Here is a 16,017-nt window from a genome sequence, read left to right as displayed (position 1 = left end):
CTTAGGGTTTATATATGTTGGGTTTATAATATTAGTCCCTTGGGTTTAATATTATTTCCTTGGGTTCATAATCGCTTGGGGTTTTAGTATTAATCCTTTGGGCTTATTATTCCTTTGGGTTTATAACATCAATCCCATGGGTTTATTGTTCCCTTAGGTTTATAATATAAATCATGGTCAGCCATTGTCAATCATAGCCAATCATGGTTAACCATGGTTGAATGTCACATTGTGACAAGGATTGTCTCACCATCAAAATAAACCATGTTTATTTTAGTGTTTGTAATATTTATATTTGGGTTTACCAACGTTGGGTTTATAACATTAGTCCCTTGGGTTTAATATTATTCCCTTGGGTTCATAATCCCTTGTGGTTTAGTATTAATCCCTTGGGTTCATAATATCAATCCCTTAGCTTTATTATTAACTTAGGTTTTAATATTAATCAAGGTCAACCATGGTCAACTGTCATCAATCATGGTTTGATCTCGCATTATGACAAAAATTGTCTCCACTTGGGGTTTATATACCTTGGGTTTATAATTTTAGTCCCTTGTGTTTAATATTATCCACTTAGGTTCATAATCCCTTAGGGTTTAGGTATTAATCCCTTGGGTTTATTGTTCCTTTGGGTTTATAATATCAATCGTTTAGGCTTATTATTCCCTGGTCACCATGGTTTATTATGATGTCAACCATGGTCAACCATGGTCCAACATGGAATTGTGATAAGGATTGTCTCAATATGAAAATAAACGATGGTAAATCATGTTTATTTTAGTGTTTATAATATTTATCTTAGGGTTTATATACGTTGGGTTTATAATATTAGTCCCTTGGGTTTAATATTATTCCCTTAGGTTCATAATCCCTTGGGGTTTTAGTATTAATCCCTTGGGTTTATTATTTCTTTGGGTTTATAATATTAATCCCTTGGTTTTATAATTCCCTTAGATTTATAATACTAATCATGGTTGCCCATTGTCAATCATAGCCAACCATGGTTGAATATCGCATTGTGACAAGGATTGTCTCACTATGAAAATAAACCATGTTTATTTTAGTGTTTGTAATATTTATATTTGGGTTTACCAATGTTGAGTTTATAATATTAGTCCCTTAGCTTTAATTTTATTTCCTTGGGTTCATAGTCCCTTGGGGTTTTAGTGTTAATCCCTTGGGTTTATGTTTCCCTTGGGTTCATGATATTAGTTTGGGTGTATAAAATCAATCATGGTCAACCATAACCAACCATGGTCAACTATGGTCAATAATGGTCTGATCTCGCATTATGACAAAAGTTGTCTCCACTTAGGGTTTATATACCTTGGGTTTATAATATTAGTCCCTTGGGTTTAATATTATAACCTTAGGTTCATAACCCCTTGGGTTTTTAGTATTAATCCCTTGGGTTTATTGTTTCTTTGTGTTTATAATATCAATCAGTTGGGTTTATTATTCCCTGGTCAACCATGGTCCAACATGGAATTTTGATAAGAATTGTCTCAATATGAAAATCAATGATGGTCAATCATGTTTATTTTAGTGTTTATAATATTTATCTTAGGGTTTATATATGTTTGTTAGTCCCTTGGGATGAATATTATAATGATATTAACATTAACATTTTTAATATCATTATCACTCATTTTCGCCCATGCTTAATGATGTACATGCTTTGTTAGTTATAGTCAACCATGCTCATCCATTTCAACCGAGGAAACCTATTATTTTACCCATCCCTAATGGTTAAACATGGTAAACCAAGGTATGTATGGTTGAACATGGTCAACTATTGTAAAAATGGACAAACATATTATATTATAGAAAATTATGGTCGACCATGCCCAAATATATCAAACCACGTCCAATCATGTTCAAACATGGAAAACCTTGGTCAAACATGGTCATTCATGGTCATCTTTGGTCAACCATAGTCACAACCATGGTCACGATCTTGTGGTCATCTTTGTTCAACCATAGTCACAACCATGGGCATCCTTGGTCAACCAAAAGAAAACCTAAAACATTCCAAGCTCTACATTGGTTGAATATGATCAAACATGGTTGGACATTATCAGTCATGGTCAAGTATGGCTAATCAATGTCAAACATGATCAACCATTTTCAACCATGATTAACCATGGTCAACCAAGGGACAAGCAACATCGTCGTGTGACAAGCAAGGTTGTTGTGTGACAAGCATCAAGAAACATGACAATCATTGTCACAATGATACATTACATTACAATTTATTCAATGACATATTGCAACATTTAATCAATTATGTTTTAATATTTTTGTTTATAATATTTACTTTGGGATTTGGGGTTTATAATGGTGGATTTAGGGTTCATAATCTTAAGCTTTGTAATCGTATGGTTTATACTTTTAATCCTAGGGTTTATAATCTCTTATAATATTAAACAGTTGGGTTTATTAGTTCCATGGGTTCATAATATTAATAATCCCTTTGGTTTATTAATCCCTTGAGTTTAAAATATTAATTCTTAGGATTTATTAATTCAACCATGTTTATTTTTGTATTTTTAATATTTATGTTAGGGTTTTATACCTTGGGTTTATAATATTAGTCCCTTGGGTTTATTATTCCCTGATCAACCATGGTTTGTTATGATGTCAACCATGGTCAACCATGGTCCAACATGGAATTGTGATAAGGATTGTCTCAATATGAAAATCAACGATGGTCAATCATATTTAGTTTAGTGTTTATAATATTTATCTTAGGGTTTATATATGTTGGGTTTATAATATTAGTCCATTGGGTTTAATATTATTCCCTTGGGTTCATAATCCCTTAGGGTTTTAGTATTAATCCCTTGGGCTTATTATTCCTTTGGGTTTATAATATCAATCCCATGGGTTTATTGTCCCCTTAGGTTTATAATATCAATCATGGTCAGCCATTGTCAATCATAGCCAACCATGGTTAACCATGTTTGAATGTCGCATTGTGACAAGGATTGTCTCGCCATGAAAATAAACCATGTTTATTTTAGTGTTTGTAATATTTATATTTGGGTTTACCAATGTTGGGTTTATAATATTAGTCCCTTGGGTTTAATATTATTCCCTTAGGTTCATAATCCCTTGGGGTTTAGTATTAATTCCTTGGATTTATGTTTCCCTTGGGTTCATAATATCAATCCCTTAGATTTATTATTAACTTGGGTTTTAATATCAATCATGGTCAACCATGGTCAACTGTCATCAATCATCGTCTGATCTCGCATTATGACAAAAATTGTCTCTACTTGGGGTCTATATACCTTGGATTTATAATATTAGTCCCTTGGGTTTAATGTTATCCACTTAGGTTCATAATCCCTTGGGGTTTAGGTATTAATCCCTTGGGTTTATTATTCCTTTGGGTTTATGATATCAATCGTTTGAGCTTATTATTCCCTCGTCACCATGGTTTATTATGATGTCAACCATGGTCAACCATGGTCCAACATGGAGTTGTGATAAGGATTGTCTCAATATGAAAATAAAAGATGGTAAATCATGTTTATTTTAGTATTTATAATATTTATCATAGGGTTTATATACGTTGGATTTATAATATTATTCCCTTGGGTTCATATCCCCATGGGTTTATTATTCCCTTAGGTTTATAATATCAATCAAGTTCTGCCATTGTCAATCATATCCAGCCATGGTTGAATATCGCATTGTGACAAGGATTGTCTCAGCATGAAAATAAACCATGTTTATTTTAGTGTTTGTAATATTTATATTTGGGTTTACCAATGTTGGGTTTATAATATTAGTCCCTTATGTTTAATATTATTCCCTTGGGTTCATAGTCCCTTGGGGTTTTAGTGTTAATCCCTTGGGCTTATGTTTCCCTTAGGTTCATAATATCAATTCATTGGGTTTATTATTAAATTAGGTTTATAAAATCAATCATGGTCAACCATGGTCCAACATGGAATTGTGATAAGCGTTGTCTCAATATGACAATCAATTATGGTTAATCATGTTTATTTTATTGTTTACAATATTTATCTGAGGGTTTATATACGTTGGGTTTATAATATTAGTCGTTTGGGTTGAATATTATTCCCTTGGGTTCATAATCCCTTAGGGTTTTAGTATTAATACCCTGGATTTATTATTCCTTTGGGTTTATAATATCATCACTTGGGTTATTATTCCCTTAGATTTATAATATCAATCATGGTCAACTATTTTCAATCATAGGCAACCATGGTCAACCACGGTTGAATGTCGCATTGTGACAATGATTGTCTAACCATGAAAATAAACCATGTTTATTTTAGTGTTTATAATATTTATAATAGGGTTTACCAATTTTGGGTTTATAATATTAGTCCCTTATGTTTAATATTATTCTCGTGGGTTCATAATCCCTTGGCGTTTTAGTATTAATCCCTTGGGTTTATTATTACCTTAGGTTTGTAATATCAGTCATGGTCAACCATGGTTACCCATAACCGACCATGGTTAACTGTAGTGAATCATGGTTTGATCTCGCATTATGGAAAAATTTGTCTCCATATAAAAATCATGGACAATCATGGTCAACCATGGTTAGCCATGGTTGATGATGGTCAACCATGGTTAGCCATGGTTGATGATGGTAAACCATGTTTTATAGAATCAAACGTGGTCAACCATTGTCAATCGTGGTCAAACATGCTTGAATGTCATGTTGTGACAAAAATTGTCTCGATATGAAAATCAATCATGGCCCAATGTCACATTGCGACAAAAATTGTCTCGATATGAATATTAATCATGGTCAACCATGGTCCAACATGGCATTGTGAAAAGCATTGTCTCAATATGAAGATCAACCATGGTCAATCATGTTTACTTTACTGTTTATAAAATTTAGCTTAGGGTTTGTATACATTGGGTTGATAATATTAGTCCCTTGGGTTTAATCTTATTCCCTTAGGTTCACAATCCCTTGGGGTTTTAGTTTTTATTCCCATAGGTTCATAATCCCTTGGGATTTTAGTATTAATCCCTTGGTTTTATTATTCCTTTGGGCTTATAATATCAATCACTTGGGTTTATTATTCCCCAATCAACCATGATTTATTATAATGTCAACCATGGTCAACCATAGTCCAACATGGAATTGGATTAGGATTGTCTCAATATTACAATCCATGATGGCTAATCATGTCTATTTTAGTGTTTATAATATTTATCTTAGGGTTTATATACCTTGGGTTTATAATACTAGTCCCTTGGGTTCATAATCCCTTGGGTTTATGTTTCCCTTGGGTTCATAATATCAATCCCTTGGGTTTATTATTAACTTGGCTTTATAATATCAATCATGGTTAACCATAGTCATCCATAACCAACAATTGTCAACTGTAGCCAATGATGGTCCGAGTCTCGCATTATGACAAAAATTGTGTCCACTTATGTTTTATATACCTTAGGTTTATAATATTAGTACCTTGGGTTTAATATTATTCCCTTAGGTTCATAATCCCTTGTGTTTTCTGTATTAATCCATTGGGTTTATTATTCCTTTGGGTTTATAATATCAATTGCTTGGGTTTATTATTCCCCACTTAACCATGGTTTATTATGATGTCAACCATGGTCAACCATAGTCCAACATGGCCCTTGTGATAAGGATTGTCTCAATATTACAGTCAATGATGGTCAATTGTTTTTATTTTAGTGCTTATAATATTTATCTTAGGGTTTATATATGTTGGGTTTATAATATTAGTCCCTTGGGATTAATATTATTCTCTTGGGTTCATAATCCCTTAGGGTTTTAGTATTAATCCCTTTTGGTTTATTATTACTTTGGGTTTATAATACCAATTCCTTGGGTTTATTATTCCCTTATGTTTATAATATCAATCATGGTCAACCATTGTTAATCATAGCCAACCATGGTTGAATGTCGCATTGTGACAAGGATTGTCTCACTATGAAACTAAACCATATTTATTTTAGTGTTTGAAATATTTATATTTGGGTTAACCAATGTTCGGTTTATAATATTAGTCCCTTGCGTTTAATATTATTCACTTGGGTTCATAGTCCCTTCAGGTTTTAGTATTAATCCCTTGGGTTTATGCTTCCCTTGAGTTCATAATATCAATCCCTAGGGTTTATTATTAACTTGGGTTTATAACATCAATCATGGTCAACCATAACCAACCATGGTCAATTGTGGTCAATGATTGTTCGATCTCACATTATGACCAAAATTGTCTCCACTTAGGGTTTATATACCTTGGGTTTATAATATTAGTTCCATGGGTTTAATAATATTCCATTTGGTTCATAATCCCTTGGGTTTTTAGTATTAATCTGTTTGGTTTCTTATTCCTTTGGGTTTATAATATCAATCGTTTGGGTTTATTATTCCCCAATCAACCATGGTTTATTATGATCTCAACCATGGTCCAAAAAGGAATTGTGATAAGGGTTGTCTCAATATGAGAAACAATGATGGTCAATCATGTTTATTTTAATGTTTATAATTTTTATCTTAGGATTTATATACGTTGGGTTTATAATATTAGTCCCTTGGGTTTAATATTATTCCCTTGGGTTTAATATTATTCCGTTGGATTCATAATCCCTTGGAGTTTTAGTATTAATCTCTTGGGTTTATTATTCCTTTGGGTTTATAATATCAATCCCTTGGGTTTACTATTCCCTTAGGTTTATAATCTCAATCCTGGTTAATTATTGTCAATCATAGCCAACCATGGTCAACCATGGTTGAATGCCACATGGTGACAAGGATTGTCTCACCATGAAAAAAACCATGTTTATTTTAGTGTTTATAATATTTATATTAGGGTTTACCAATGTTGAGTTTATAATATTAATCCCTTTGTTTCCAGAAAATGAGTATGCCTCCACATACCAATAATTTGTAGCATTACAGTCTCTCTTATTATAGTGGTGGCAAACAAGGAAAGTATTGTTTGAGGTATACGTCCTAGTTTTCTTCTTCATATTGCCTTTGCTAATATTCTTATTTCTTTCTCTGTGTGTAGGTGCAGGTTGAGTCTATGAGCTTTTATTATCACTTCCCTCCTTTAATCTACCATAAGAGGGCTGAGGTTGGTGTGGGATAGCACCTTCAGTTGCAACTACTCTTTCTCCCATTGAATAAACCACCTTTAATATGTATTTTTCCTTCATGAAAATAGTCTTCATGGTAATTGGTTTCACACCTTTTACATCAAGGCCTAAGCCTTCATGCTTGACCCATGGTTTTGTTATGATGGTGAATTAAGATGCCTTATATTCTCTTGCTTTTCCTTTATCCATCACATCTCATCTAGTTTAATAGTTTCATGGAAATTCTCTTTTCCATTCCTTTCAAATTCATTTAGTTGCTCTTGAGAATTTTTTATGGAAAGTGAACTTACCAAAGTGGTGTCAATTATGTTGTTGGCTTGGGTATTAGTAATGGAAGGTGTCCTTTCTTCTTAGGGATCTTGGTGAGTGGCATGGAGTTTTTCAAGGCCTCCTCCTTCTTTGCTAACTATCGTTGTAGATGTTCCATCACCTGAGTGAGTATACATTCTTTCCAACTATAATTTATATGGCCTTATCAAAAAGGCATACAAGCTACACTTTATACGTGTCCCGTTCTGCCATGATTATAGTGAGGGAGTCTTGGAACAACTAAAATTACTTCATTATAAATGGAAACAATTTGGTAGAGCTCTTAGTGTTTTGCACCATCTCTAGAATCTTCTTGTTGAAAATTTATACCTACTCCTTCAAGTGTTTGTTCTCTTCTTGAAATTAAAAATTGATGACCCTTAAGTCTTTTGATTTTTCTTTACTTGCTTTACTCATGCTAAGGTCTGTAATGTTCTCTATAAAATTCTAGTAGATGTGTCATTGCCAAGGATGCAACTACTATGATACCTTATGCTCTGTAAGTGAGGGACTTATAACCCACCTACTTCACCAACACAGATACCATGTATAAGTTTCTTCTAAGTTATATTCTCAAGGTTGTACATAGTGCTCTACTGATAAAAAAACCACTAGGCCTATATTCCTCTTTCATTATATAAGAGTTTTTAATCTTCTAATTGATCCAAGACCTTGAATCTCCTAGTGGCAACTTTCATAACATAACCACTAGATAGTAACAATGATTAATATGTGAGATCAATAGCCAAAAAAGTGTTGCAAACATTATACCCTTGAGAAATATTATATGTAGCCAACTATGCAATATGTTGAGTAGGCCTCTTAATTGTGAATAATGTAATGGAAAATGGATGTGTTCTATTTTTCAACTATGTGTGTGCAACATACAACCCAATTACACTAAAAAAAATAATGAATACCTCCAATGACTCACCAATACACTTGTTAGTGTGATCAAACCACCATTCAACAATAAGAACCATGTAAGCATAATAATCTGGTGTTAAATCATGATTATTTCTTGCAACAATGAAACTTAGGATTTTTCATCATAACATGCTTAAAATGGTTATTATGAGTAATAGTGAGTGAGCACTTAGAGATGATTCTTATTTCAAGATCAACCAATGTATGCATTTCCCTTTTCTTTGAGGGAAGTGGACTAATCCAATAAGATGTTTCTTTCAATAGAAAACTTTGATAAAATAGATGCTCAACATATTGTCACTATGTAAATATCAGTAAAAATCATGAGCTTGAAGGCCATAGTTAAATTGAAAACATCGTTGAAGACCATAAACTCATTGAGCATTGAGAAAAAATGCTTGAGGATCGAACTTTATTCTTGTCTCAACAAACATGGTGTTGGTCTTGTATTTAACATCTCTATTACCCACAATAAATAGATGGAACACCTATAGCTTCATCAATGCACATTTTTATAAATGAGTCTAATTTTTATTAGAGAAATAACCCACAAGTTTGTTGGATGCATCCTATGAAGAAGGAATGTGCTCATCCTATAATTTTATTTCTTGTTCTACCTGTAATTGCTTGTAAATTCTTTGAACTTGAAAGTAATCTCACACCAGTATGAAGTTGACCCTTTTAGAGGTAAAACAACCAAACAAAAAAAAATCTTACTGTGTCAAGGAAGTTGACTAAACCAATGTGGAATTCACTGTGGTAATTTTTAATTGCAGTGTATGGTTTGTAGGAGTGTGGAAAATTTTCAGATAGATATTAAGATTGATCCAAAAAATAAGGAAACCATCCAACATACGATTTAAATGGCCAATAACTTAGTAAAGCAACGAGAAGGTGATTTAAATGCTCAAAAAACTATGGGAACTTCTAACTATCAAATAAAACACCCAACAATGAAATGGAATGCCCAACAATTAATCGATATGCAGAGAGAGAGAGAGAGAGAGAGAGAGAGAGAGAGAGAGAGAGAGAGAGAGAGAGAGAGAGAGAATGTCATATGACTATTATATGGCCAAATGGGAAAACCAAGTTTGAATGGGGATGAATTAATTTATTGTAGCAATCTCTAGCTACATTGTTTTCCTAGTTCTATTCCTCTTCCTATTTTGGCCAAATCTCCCATTGAAAATGAAGGAAAACAAAGAAATAAGGAAAAATTGAGAGTAAAGAGAAGGCAAATACCTATGACCCTTAATATCCCATTCCTTAGTTTTCTTTCCTATTTTATTTATTTTTTTTTTCATTAATTTCTTCTTCACTCTCCCAATTTGACTTATTCAACATTTACATTTGCTTTATGTTCCAATATTTACTTAACTTTTATTAATTACTTAATTGCATTTTAAGTATTGAGTTTATGCTAAATTAGTTCTAATAATAAAGTAAAAAATTATATATATAACTTTTGAATGAGTTAAAAACGAAGAAGAAGAAGAAAAAAAACTTTACATAACACAAATTTAAAAAAAGAGAATAAACTCAAAAACAATTAAAACAAAGTTTTAAACCAAAATTTAAAATAAAACAAAAAAGAAATAAAGATATAAAGGATTTAGCTTAACATTTAGATAATTCGATAATTTATGAATTTAGGGAATGATATTGTTACAGTGGTTATAAGATAATTTGATGGAGCATTGTGGATGTACTTTAATATGATGTTTGTCTAGAAGATTTGTAATTTAACAATTTGGAGAGGTTAAATTTGTGAATTTTGAAATTTAATTTTAAAACTCTGGGTTTAACGGAGGTTTATATGGTTTAAGAATTTTCTTTAAAAAGGTTTTAGATGTTTTTAGTTGGGCCTAATGGTTAAGGGCATGTGTTTCTCCTAAGATGTCCAAGGGTCAAAACTAAAGCGTGTAGAGTATATATGCCTTTGTAAACTTAGCTGCGCCAGAGGTCTCATACACTAATTTGGTGTAGAATATTTTTAGTAATAATCATAATGTAGTTATGTCCCTTTTTTTAAAGCCATGGTATTGGGCATGGTATTGTAACAAAGTCTATTTACAAGTTAAAGATCTCCATGGTAAAATAAGGGTGAATCTCTAGGGTTAAGAATTTAATTACATGTTTTTATTAATTGTATTTATGTTTAAATGGTTGGAAAATGATGATAGGCATCAAGTCATAATAAGCATCAAAATACTTACTTTATCACGCTGTTAAAACTAAAAAAATTATAAGAATTAACTAAATTATAACTTTAAATATGTGAGAAGATTCTTAACCATGGAGATTGACCTCTAGTTTATTATGGAGATTGTTAATCTATAAATAGACTTTGTTACAATACCATGACTCATCAATAACACATGCCTAAATACCATAAAGCATTTCATATTGCAATTTATTTTTTTTAAATTAATGAATTTGATTAAAAAGACCAAAAAAAACATAATTATTTTGAAAATAATTCTCAATATTTTATTAGTGCACACTGCTAAGAATATTTTCATAAGATTAAATTTTTACCATCTACCTAAAAATTATTAATTATTAAAAAAATTGAGAAAAACCTATAGCAAAATACATATATCTAACCACATCATTAATAATAATAATAAATTAAAGTAATATTATAATTTACTTCATTTTATGGTTTTACAATTAATGGTAATAATGATTTAAAATAATATTTTAATTTAGTTTTTTAAATAATTTTTTTAAATATTAGCAATGTGATATATATTAATAAATAAATATATTTATGCCTTTCATAAATTAATATTTATAAACTATTTAATTTGTATATAAATACACTAATCTATTTTGATTTTATTTTTATTAATATTTAATACAAGTGGATTTAATAACTAAAACATAAAAACATATATTTCCTTCTCAAAAGCCAGAATCTCCAAATAAAAGAAGACATGGTATTTCTACCTCGATGGTTGAAACCTTCCTAAAATGAATGACCTTATTACTCATGGGAAGAAATGTCTCTTTTTTATGAGTCCTTGTATTCTTAAGAATGCTGAGGGTCATATTACAAAATGCATGTACACTGACAGATAAAGGAATAGGTCAAGGATGCTCAACACGATCACTATTTGTTTGCGTTGTGTCGCTTATGGCCTCTCTTCTGCTTTTGATATTTTTGCACGGCAGAAATATTCATGAAGTTTCATAATTTTTAAACCATGTTCACGATCTGTTCTCCTTCTCCTGAACAGCCCATTAGATCGAAAATAGCTCTAATCATAGAAATATAATTATAAAGATGGAGAAACCGACCTACACCTCCAATCACCAACAATGGTGGGGGTTGAGAAAAAGCTGGGAGCCTCTTCTGCTGCCGCCGCCCCAATAAATAGTTTTGACTGTACAGGTAAAGACAGCTGCAACTACATGATGGTGTAGGAATTCGTATTGTCTTCACTGAACATGTCAGTGTACTGCTCGATTGTGCGATTAGGGTTCATGAGGAAACTCGGCTCCACGTTCCGAACGTAGCCGCGAGGAGCCTTCTTGTCATAAGTCCCAGTAGCGTAGGGATGGTATGCCATTTCAGCAGGTACATAAGGCCAAATCTCAGTGGGCTTACCGGTGCACTTCACCCTCTGCAGCACTTTGGATACCTCCACGTATCCAGTTACCGTTATCTTTTGCTCCTTTCTGTTCACATCGACCGATTTTGGCATTTGCCAAGAGTTGGCAAGTGGGACTGCATGTGGGCAGGTGTACACGGTTTGGGCGCTTGCGACCGAACGAAGAGCGAACCGGTGAAGACATGCAACAAGGTGAACGTAGAGTTGGTGAGTCGTGCAGCGACCATGCGGAGGTGCCGACGCGCTGGGCAACCGAGTTTGCTGAAGTTGTGAAAATTTGGCTAAGTATAAATTTGGGGTTTCCCAAGGACTTAGTCTGTACTTTGTAAAAGTGGAAAAATTGTATAATATATTGATTCGGGCAGACTCATATTGCAGGGAGTTGCCCCTCCCTTTATACTGTTGTGAATTTCTATTGTATAATGTTATTTATGTGATTGTTATGGGCTTTCACTTGTATAAAGGAACACATTAATAATACTTGGTTGCGAAACACAAACTAAGTAGGATAAGTGGTTAGGCGTAGTCCACGAACATAAGTATTGGTGAAAAGAAAGTGTTCGGTGGTGCCGCACCTTGCTATAAGCAGTTGAAAGACTACCGCAGGTGTAGGGGCATGACAGGTGGTATCAGAGGTGGTACATGACGAAGTGCAAGTGTGGATGCACTTGACAGTTGATGACAGTGGAAGCAGGTACTTGCAGGTGAAGGAAGCTAGTTTCACATACAAGTGGAACAAGGGTCGGTTCATGGTTGCAGGGAACTTGATGAAGTTGGTGAATGGAGAAATAGGTTTAGCAGAGGTGAAGCTCAGTGCTTGGACCAAGCTGAACGACAAGGCATGGGAGGTTTGGAAGAATGCAAAGGGAAGCTCTTGCTTACCTTATACAGGTTGAAGCGGATGAAAGAAGAGAATCCCCGGATTCGAGATAAGCTTGAAGTCTTGGAAAAGAGTGTTGAAGACGAACTTCTTCAACTTAGTTGGACAATGGAGCAAGATGAAGTTGCAGATTGTGCTGACAAGGAAGAGGAAGCCATGATGATTGAAGATGTTGCAGACATGACCATGATGGAGGATGAACTTGAAATCACTCAAGTTGGACCAGGATCGTGCAGTTTGCAGACATGTATGGATGAGGATACTCACATGGAGGAGCCTCATGATGATGAAGTAAGTAGTGGTACTTGTGTTTCACTTGAGCATTTGGTAGATGGACCATATGCAGGGAAGAGCAAAAGTAGTTTGCCGATGCTAGGGAGGATCCTGCCATGGATGACTATGATGGAACCTTGTATGGAGAAGCAAGGATTGTTGACTATTGCAGGACTTGTTGGGGTTGTTTGTGACCTTATGGTAGAAGGTGCAAAGGCCCGTGACAAGGGAGGAACATGATGATCGTTGTGAAGTATGGGTCATGCTTTAGCCACATGGGAAATTGGCTAAGTGCCCGGCATGACTCATGGACAGATTGGAGGGCACACTCTTGAGGTACGATGATGCTTGGGTGGACTTCTCATGGCCGAGACCAAGAGCAAGTCTTGGTGGAACCTTCAATGGAGGGGAGCTATGATGGAAGGAACTCGTGATGATGATGATATGGTTGGGTGACCGAGTTCACTAAACCGAAGATTACAGACTTCGATGAGGATGACCGATTGTTGTGATGGGTCTACTTGGTTGGACTACATGGACAACTTAGTCATGGACATCAGGTTGGAGACATAGAGACTTATTATTTATGAGTCGATGGAGAGGTTGTGCACTTATGTACAACAAGGCCATGGACTTGGATGGAGTTGTGAGCAGGCAATGGAGCATTTCTACTACGTGGAGAGCTGACGCATCTTGTAGAGACCTTTGGGTCGAGACTTGTATGCTTGCTGAGATGTTGGTTGGAGATGACTCATGGAGCTCATGATGACATGAGATTGTTGTGACTTCTAGAGGGACTTCATACATGGTGGACTTGGAGGATCTAATGCATTGAGGAGCTGAGGTCAGGGACTTTGATGCAGGTGCATACTTTCAATTACATACATGGGTGTGGCTTGGAAGAGTGACTTGATGTGGAGGATCGATATGAGACACTTAGGGGCGATGGAGTTACGACGATGATGATGCCTTGGTGGCAACACTTGGGCATGGGTTGAGCCAAGACTCAACCACTTTTGACACATGGGAGCTGATTGATCTATGATCATGGGCAGCACATGGATAGATGAGACAGGTGTATACTTGTTTCTTTGATAGAGTGGAGGGATGGCACATTGTAGATATGATGAAGGATTGCTTCATGGACTTAGATGTGGCACATCGAGAGTCGGTTTGATGAGATGGTCTCTTCACATTGAGGAGATACAGACATGGATGATGTTGGGATAGATGTGGCTGATTTCATGTAGCACATTGACACCAAACATCATGGGCAGCATGTTGCAGATGAGATGAGGGCTAGTTCATGGACCTGAGCATGGCTTACTTATATGGAGATGGATTCTTGATCTAGTTGAGGATGTGACAGGATGTTCTGAGAAACGACTGGTGATGGCATGAGGATGTACATTCTTATGGGTTGCACGTGACGGTTGGATTAGCTACCCAACTAGTTCAAACATGGGGCTGCAGTATGTACAGAGATGCGTTAGCATTATGTTGGAGTATCATGGCAGCAGTTCACATGATGACACATGATGAGGTCGACACGCGATGTTGCAAGAAGCATGTAGCTTGAGATGGAGGGACCAACCTTCCACAATGGGGAGCAGCATGTGGAGATTGTGACAAGGTGATTGATGGTCATGGATTGAGATGATTTCTGATGGACAACATACCGATGACGTGTATACCTTGGTATGGTGATCTTGGTGATAGTTGGTTACCAGGGCGAGACATGATGGAGACGATGGTTCTACATATGATGCAGAGAGTTTGCAATATGTGGAGGAGTTGACATCATGGATATTGGTGATCTTGGTGGATGGCTACCAGGATGATATGTTGTCGAGGACGACAACGACTTCAAGTGGAGGAGGATGTAACGTCCTGTGGTTCTGCCTGAAGTGCGACCGCGTTCGGGTGATGTGCGACTGTGAACGAGCGTCGATTAGAGAGCGACCTGCGGTTGTGCGACAAGTGATGCGACGATATGCGACAACACTTATGCGCACATATGAGGAGGGGAGCTTGTTTATATGCGTATGGAGCATGAACGATATGTTAGAGGCCGACCTACAATGGGAAGGAAAGCCGACGGTGTTTTGCAATGAAGTAGGGGTGTGCAAAGGTGTTGGGCAAGTCGGCTAGGTGCCACACTTAGCCCCCACACTTGTGTATATATTGCTACACGTTGGGAGGCATTTGTCACCAACCAACTCGCTCTACATCTTCACTCATATGAGGAGTGCGCAGTTCTAAGTGCGCAAGTCTAAGGGGAAAAGGGGCAAATTCAATATGTGCCCATTCTTGGGCAGGTGTGCACGGTGAAGCGTGTTTGTGGGTGAAGGCGTGGGTAGGAGTGCCCGATGGTTGGGTGAGGTGTGCACGGTGAATGTGTGGCGCCTGGTTTGTGTGAAGGCTTGGCGTGGGTGTCTTGGCAACTCGGGTGAGCGCCCGCCCATCGTGCAAGTGTGCACGGAGACTTGTTGGTGTGTTGGGTTGTGAATGGAAGTGTGTCTCGGGTAGAGGCACCCATGTGTGGCGACTTGGAGGCATGCCCTAGTTGGGCAATCGACACGACCATGAAACGAAGGTTGGAACTGGAGGTCGTAGAGTTGGGCAAGCGGTACTACGTGCTGTTCACATGATTTGGGCATTTTCCAAGAGTTGGCAAGTGGGACTGCTTGTGGGTAGGTATACACAGTCTGGGCGCTTGCGACCAGACGAAGAGCAAACCGGTGAAGATGTGCAACACGGTGAACGAAGAGTTAGTGAGTCGTGCGGCGACCATGTGGAGGTGCCGACGAGCTGGGCAACCGAGTTTGCCGAAGTTGTGAAAATTTGGCTAAGTATAAATTTGGGGTTTCCCAAAGACTTAGT

General features: G+C 36.0%; 1 pseudogene; it reads right to left on the bottom strand.

The window, feature by feature from the left end:
* Positions 1-11,777: 11,777 nt before the first annotated feature.
* On the bottom strand, positions 11,778-12,074 carry LOC149144042 (heavy metal-associated isoprenylated plant protein 20 pseudogene; annotated as a pseudogene).
* Positions 12,075-16,017: the final 3,943 nt, after the last annotated feature.

Source organism: Pinus tabuliformis, chromosome X, assembly GCF_031772625.1.
Source record: "Pinus tabuliformis cultivar Carrire ecotype Pingquan chromosome X, CPIR1, whole genome shotgun sequence".
Classification (NCBI taxonomy): domain Eukaryota; kingdom Viridiplantae; phylum Streptophyta; class Pinopsida; order Pinales; family Pinaceae; genus Pinus; species Pinus tabuliformis.
The sequence above is the reverse complement of the archived record's forward strand: the minus strand, read 5'-3'. Positions and strand labels throughout refer to the sequence as shown.